We start from the raw sequence: 8,151 nt of genomic DNA, 5'->3' as shown, positions 1-8,151 counted from the left end.
TCACACAGTCAGACCTGGGCTTCAGGAAAATCACTTTGGCTACTGAGCAAATAATGAGTTAGAAGGGGAGAGACCATTGCAGGAGTTCATGCAAGAGAAGGGCCTGAACCAGGTTGGTGACAACAGAAGTAGAGATGTGGAGGTGGACAGTATAAGATTGGAGTGGGGCATTGTGCTAATTGTATTACAATGACAAGTCTGGAGAAGAATGGAGAGAAGGGCTGGATCTCTTAGCCAGACATGTCTTCTCCCATTCCCAGAAGAAGGCAATGTCCTTGCAGGCAGAGTCAGCTTTATTTTGGAGTCCTCCATGGTACCTTGTTGAATGGAATGGAATGGAATGGAATGAACGGTGGGTGAGTGTAATTCAGGGGAGCTCCATCTTAAATTGCCTCTCCCACAAAGACTTTGGATTTTGTCACTGTCCACTTGAGAGAGAAGGAATAGAAGTATGGTTCCCCTGTTTTGGGAAGTGGGGTGAGGAGGGGCTTGACAGCTCAAGGCTTGAACCCTACCTTCTCACTCTGTTCTCATCTTCCCCATTCCTGTAGTTGTGATTTTGTTTAAAATAGAAATGTTTTAATTAAATTAGAAAAGATGGTGACAAAAAATACTTTATGTGGGACAAAGGAATACAAGTAATTCAATTAAATATACATTTATCAGGCACCTACTATGTTACAAGGCTCTGTATAGGCACCATGGATAAAAAGACAAGGACATAATGGCTGTTAAGAGCTTGAATTCTATTGTATTCTAAATAATATAAAATAAGAAATTTGGCAACATCAGTGGTGAGCTGGTGAAACCCAATAACAGGAGAGGTCTCCTGGAAGAAATGGAGCATAAGCTGGAGAGGAAGAGATGAGGAGAGAGCATTGCAGGCATGGTGACTACTCTATCCAAGGGTTCCCCAGGCAATCTAGAAAGACCAAATTGTCAAGGCACTTGATGTCAAATAGAGCTCCATTATCCAAGAAGGGGAAAAGAGGATGCAATGAAAGTCTGGACATCTTTTCCAATATTCTTCTCTTGTCCTTTGAGTTGATTTTAAGTGCTTTGGGGAATCACTTTTTTCTTTTCAGTTACTGCAATAAAATCAGATTAGCTCCCACTACAAAGTAAAATATAGGTATCTAAAAGTGTAAGAGTTTTAGCAAAGACTTATGAGTTAAATAGTTTTAAAAATATTATAATATAGATATAATCAAATTTATTTTGCAACTGCTTAAATTTTTTAAAATGGAAAGCATTGCATAAAATTTGAGAGCTCCCTCTAATTTTCTATTAGGATTTTGTTTATGTGTTCTTTATCATTCCTTCCCCTCCCTTACATGTTATAAATTGTGTACAGTTCTGCCAGGTCTTGTTGTCTGGATATTTTCATAAAACTTTTTTTTACACATTTATTTATATAACCCCAGCTCAGGTCCAAAGAGTATGGATATTGTTACCCTAAAGGAGAGTAGTAAAACTTGAAGGGCCTGCCAGCTTAGCTATCATTCAACAAGGAGTCTGTCAGAAAGTTTATCACCTTTGAGAACACCTGGAGAAGATAACCTGAGGAGAATTCTGGTTATGTTTTAACAGTCATCCTGAGGGGACTGAATTGTTGCCCTGTGCTTCCTGCAGTGAGAAGCCAGAAGTATCTTCATATTGTTCTACTCTGGCTAGGATCTTTCTTACAGCTGATATGGTGTTGATCTATTTCAATTTGTTTATCTGCCACATTTAATAAATGACATAGCCAAGGGTATGGATGTGTAGATCTAATAAGCCTATGAGACTTTCTATGGTGGATACTGAAAGAATAAAGACAGGGAGAAAGAGATCTCACTGGGGCTCATTTCTCGTAATCACATCTCAACAAATCTTAATCACCAGATCAAGATATAACTTGGAGGTCATCATGAAACCACCATGGCCCTCCACAACCTTTCTAGAAAATAGACCTTAAAAGGTCATTCATTCAAATGCTATGGAATATCTGAAAAAATATCAGGACAGGTGTTCCTGCTCCTAAATCCAGCCCTTGCTTCCTTGGAACACATAGAAGCCCGGCCATCTTAGCTGTCCTATACCTGCTTTCACTTCACTTACCTGGACAGTGTCTCCTCAGGCCTTCCTGCTCTAGCACCCATGGAGCTTCCCTTTCCTCAAAACAAGAGATCACATCTCATCTGGAAACAGGAAGTCCTGGGCAGGGAAATCAGTTGGGGATGAAGATGATAGAAAGCTGAAACTTAGATCTGTTTTGGAAAGGGCCATATATATACAGAGCTGCTGCATTTTGAGGCTCACTCCATGAAGCTCACACAGAGGAGCTTGGACTCCTGCATTAGTGCCAATAATCCAAGTACCCCAAATAGGATTTATTGCTGTGCAAAATAGCCCATCCTCTCCCCCCCATCCTAACAGGTTCCATTCTGGTGATAACACCTACTTCCAAAATGGGTTAAAGTGGGTTAAGGTGCAAGACCAGCCTCAAGCCCAGGGAACATGAACATTTTGCCCAGGTCCTCAGTCCCTGAGAACCATATAGAAACCTTGTATTTTGTTCATTTGGGGAATCTTTGCCCCTTCAGGTGAGATTCTCCTACTGGTAAACTCTATACTTGTGCCAAATGCTCTATCTTAGCCATTTTGCTGTTCCTGCCAGGAATATACAAGAAAGAAATACAGAGGGATTCCCAGGCCTCCTGAAGAAGAGTCTCAGGGCAGTTATTAATGGGGGCTATGATGAGGGGTGGGGGAGAAGTTCATGGAACCAGGTTGGGATTAGGAAATTTGGTCCTGGTGCAATTTCTTCATAGAAGGATGGACTGGGCACACACTTTATATTATCTAGAAATCTTGACAGTGCAGTGGAGAGAACCCTGGGCCTAGCCTGAGGAATATCAGAGTTAAAATCCACTCTCAGACAGTGACTCACTATGCCCTGTATCACTTAATCTCCGTTTGCCTCAGTTTCTTCAACTGTCAAATGGGGATAATATCACCTAACCTGGAAGCATATTTTCAGAATGAAGTGACATAATATGGTAAAGAAAGCCCTCATCACAGCATCTGGCAAGCAGCAGGTGAAAACAAATGCTTATTCCCTTCTCTTTCTTTCCCACCATTTTGGTTAGAATTTTAAGGCAAGATGATTAAGGACAAAATTACAGGAGACCTGCCTTTTCCTCTCCAAATTGCTCCAAACTGTGCACAGATGGGAATGAAGACATTCCCATTGACTGCAGACTCAATGTCACCAGGGGAAGTGTCCTCACCCACAGAGAGCAGGTTCTAGGCATTCTCCAGAATGACTTCCTTGTACAACTGCTTCTGGTGAGGGTCCAAGAGGTCCCACTCCTCCCGGGGAAAGTGTGCAGCCACATCCTTGAATGTCACCAACTCCTAGACCACCAAAAGTCATGAGGTGTAGAGATAGATGAAAGACATGAGAAGTAAAGAGTCCACCCCTATTCAATTCTAGCTGGAAGCTGAAGCACAGAGAAGGGATCTGCCCAGAGGTCATACCTGACATGAAGAGTCAGAGTCAGCTCTAGAACCCAAGGTTATTAAGAGCCTGAGGGAATTTTGAGAAGTGGATGTTATATGTCAGTGGGAACAAAGGTAAGAAATATCTTAGAACATAATGCATCACCCTGGGGAATCTGGAAGAAAGTTTGTGCTGTACCTGGGAGGTGGGAGGTGGATGTGTACAGGAAAAAGAAGGTGATGTCGAACTTCTTCCTCATCAAACCTGATTGTAGTCAAACGGTGCACCAGATGTCTTGAGTTCTTTGACCAGCAAAGAACTGTTCTCAGCTACAGTGAAAGGACAGAAGACATAACCCTCTTTTCCCAGGAACAAAGACTGCTTTATTAAGTATCCTTAAACTGCATATCTATTACCAATACCAATACCAGCACATACATATCTCATGAGTTAATCAGCAGGAGTCAATCATACAAAAGGTCACAAAGTTGTTTGTCCAAATTCTTTGCATACTTCCATATCTTTAGAGTTATGCTATATATATCCTGTTATCTAGGACGCGCCCCTTCTTGGGCAAACACAAAAGTAGGAGCACAAAGATGTCCTGAGATACCAAGCCAGCAGTATTGCAAAACAACAGAGGGGGCAAGAGGGTCTTGGAGATCTTTGTCCTTGTTATCTCACAGCTGTGATCCTCAAGGATCACTAACATTTCCCCTTCTTTTTTTTTTTTTTTTGCAAGGCAAACAGGGTTTAGTGGCTTGCCCAAGGCCACACAGCTAGGTAATTATTAAGTGTCTGAGACCAGATTTGAACCCAGGTACTCCTGACTCCAAGGCCGGTGCTTTATCCACTACGCCACCTAGCCGCCCCCCCTTCTTTTGTTTTGCCAAATATACGACTTCATATGATCAATGTTGGAATGTATAACAGAAATGGCAAATCAAGCAAGAAATGACAAGATAATCAAAACCATAATAGTGGCTCTGATAGTTGCTATGATCATGTACAGAACATGCTGTCCCCAAGAAGGAAAAGATAAATGACTAAAATAATCAATGATTTTTTGAGCAGCCTTATCAGGTAAAAGATCATTTTTAGAAGTGTCATTAATTTGTTGAGATAAGTCATATAAATCTTCCATTTGCATAGAAATATTACCATTATCTGTAATCCCATTGAGGTGATTCTTAATCCTGTCCCATGAATGATGTAACTCATTATATAGTAATTTTGTCAAACAAAAGGAGGAATATCGATAATCACATGCTAAACTAGTCTTATATTCTATCATGTCTACTTTATCCCCAACATTTTTGATAATATCCCTTAGTGCTTTGATAGCCTTATAAAATTCTTCATCTATAATTCGCTGTTCTTTAAACCCCAAAGAGACATTCTTAGCTAATTCTTCCAAAAATTGAGCCTGTACTATTTCATTTCTTACAGTACTTACAGATATTGCTAAGGAAATTGAAGAAGCAATAAGAGATAATACAAATCTTCCCAAGATAACACATCAGATACACCTTTTCTCTCTGATGGTTATAGGAGAGTGAGATATTCTTTCTTCTATTTCTGAAAACACTTGATCAGCCCTACATTGATACCAACCCTGGGCTTTTATAGGTATCATAACATGTCTTGGTCTAGTAACTATGAATATTGTTCCTTTGACTTTTCTACCTATACATTCTGATACAATTCATGCATGATGCCTTGTAATAATTGTCAATCTTAGTTATGTTCACTTGAGATCCAGACATAAATGCATAGTTATCCCTCAGACAAGCCCTTCCCATTGGTACATCTGTTGAGTTAGTCCCGTTGGATGTATCCCGTGTGATCTTGTTCCATCCCATAACCATAGCTATTTTCCATCCTTCCCCCAAAGTCTTTCCCACCTTATTCAGGTATAATGGAGCAGGGAATCCATGATAAAGTGTTCCATTAGGAAGTGAGTCATTGTGCCATGACACATAGTCCTTGAAGCAAGTAGCTTGCTGAGTACTACATTTAGTCATTTAGTACTACATTAGTACTACATTTAGTCGGGATGCAAGTATCTAGATCCCGTAGTACAAGGAGAATGGAATCTTTGTCCACTGACATTACAAAATGTTCCGTTGATCCCAAAAGTATCAAATTGTATCCTATAATTAATAAGGTTGGGTATTATCTGTGGAAATGGGATAATGTCATTGGGAATTTCTGTTAAGTGATAAGTCACTGGAAATACTGGGACAGTAGTTGGAAAACCAAAGAGGGGATTTTGCTGAAAGTCCTGTAAAATTGAATTTAACAGAGGGGTTGATATAATTGCCAGAAGTATTCTGTTCAAATTGTGGCTGAATTATTTGGGACAGGTTACCATATACAATTATTGGAGGAGTTTTTCTCCTTCCTCTATAACCCGGACCCATGGTGGTTGTGGATAAAAGGCCCATCTTTTTACTTCTTCCTGTTGGGCCTCTGCACCAATATTTAATTGAGAAAACAGCATCATGATCTTTAATATTATTTGCATGGTGGCTTTGTGTTTTCCTTGTCCCCTTCTATGTGATCATTTCCTCTGTGTTTTGCATCTTTGTCCCTTCAAAGACAGTCCGCACATTCTGTTGAGGAATCCAGCATTCAGTTCCTTCATCTGTAGAAACACAAAGAAAACTTGGCCCTTTTGTTAGTACCTTGTTAGGCCCCTTCCAAATTCCATCGTGATTTTTCCACATAATCTGTTCATCATTCCCCCGTTGTGATTTTTCCACATAATCTGTTCATCATTCCCCCGTTGTACAATTTGTTTATGTCCCTTGGCACATTTCTTTGTTAAGGGGGAACAGTGATATTTCATGGCTGGGGTAATATGGTCTTCCTTAAAGGTTAGGTAATTGTATGTATAACATGCCATATCTATTGTTATCTTAGGATTACTCCCAAACTCCCCCTTCTTTTGTTTTTGAAGAAAGGTCTTTAGGGTCCTGTTGGCATATTCTACTATAGCCTGACCATGGGGAGTGTAAGGAATTCCTGTTATGTGCATCACATGAAATTCATCACAAAAGGACTTGAAAGACTGAGAAACATAGTCTGGGTCATTATCAGTCTTAATAGAAGCAGGGACACCCTGAACGGAGAAATGTGGCTTGCTTCACCTTGGGGCCCACAGAGATGACCTCCCTCCTGGAGGGGAGCTGAGAATAAGGAGTCAAGCCACCAATGCCTTGTTCCTCCAGCTCAATTTTATTACTGCTTAGCTTCTACATATATACTCTTAGGTCTTCCGGGGTAGAACAAAAAAAATGAGATAATGGGGGGGTATACAAGTGGGGTGTACGTGCAGCATCTTGCGCTATAGGATAAGGGGGTACGTTAGGGGGGAGGTGGTAAAACACAGCTGTGTCTAGTGCCCTTGGTCTGTGGGGCAGAATGACCAGCTTCCAAGGACTCTGGCGCACCTTATCTCTTAGGGAGGCATGCCAGCTCCTGAGACTGTCCAGGTGGTGGTCTGTTAGAATAGCCTATGTTCCCACAGAGAAACAGTATATTAAGTGACAAATGACATCCTTAACTGATTCCCCAGACAGTGGTGTGGCCATAATAAATGAAGAAAAGGTGTCCACTGTAACATGAACATATTTCTGTCTGCCAAAAGAGGGCTCATGAGTAACATCCATTTGCCATAATTCATTAGGGAAGGTACCCCTAGGGTTCCTAGGGAGTCAGGGACCAATCAGGGGGTTGAAAAGGGATGCACTGAACACACCGTTTTTACAATGTCTGGTTTCTTTGGAAATGTGATATAAAAGTCTAAGGGACTGTGTGGAGAGGTGAAACCATTCATGAGCTCCATGGGCTTCCCCTACTCATCCAACCAATACTTTATCAGTCCCAGGTAACCCAGAATGTGAACAGATGTACATACAGAACATAGGGTGAGCTCATGCCCTGGCTGAAGATTGTAAATCCTGAAACAATTGCAACATAACATCATCACTTTGTTTAATAAATGCAGTTTCTATCCAGGCTGAAATTCGTGCCACATATTGACTATCCACAATCAAATTGATTGGATGGGGAAATAGAAGCAGCAGAAATAGTGGCATATAGTTCATTTTTCTGTGTGGAATCAAAAAGGATTTTTATAAGTTTTAACAACTTTAGGACTGGGCAGTAGAGGCCCTATTTTTTTTTGTAGCATCCGTGTAGACATTATAGCCCTGCACAGATTTTTATTTTATTATTTTTGACACATCCCAGGGCCATGCCTGAAATAGGGACTTTATCATTAATGGAGTCCCAGTACAGAATACATTACTAACAACTACTTGCCAAATGGCATCTTCTATGATAAACCCATTTATAATGTCTAATGAACATGGCGTGTAAGTGTTGTTGGCTGGTCTTCCACTGATTTGTAACCCTCAGGAATTACTTATGTATAAGTTGAATACGTGACCAATGTGTTCCCTTGGTTTACACCCTTATATATCCATTCAACGATCCCTATTCCTTGATGAATAACACCAGTGGGCACATAAGGAGTATTAAGTATGGTAATATCAAGTGGAATCCTGTGGTCAGTCCTTATGGTATAAGTATTTTTCAAGGCTTCAGTGTGAAAAGTCCTTTGACTTTTCCTTTTGGGCAGCCAGGTCATACCTTTCCAA

The sequence above is a fragment of the Macrotis lagotis genome, chromosome X (assembly GCF_037893015.1).
Source record: "Macrotis lagotis isolate mMagLag1 chromosome X, bilby.v1.9.chrom.fasta, whole genome shotgun sequence".
Lineage (NCBI taxonomy): Eukaryota > Metazoa > Chordata > Mammalia > Peramelemorphia > Peramelidae > Macrotis > Macrotis lagotis.
The sequence above is the reverse complement of the archived record's forward strand: the minus strand, read 5'-3'. Positions refer to the sequence as shown.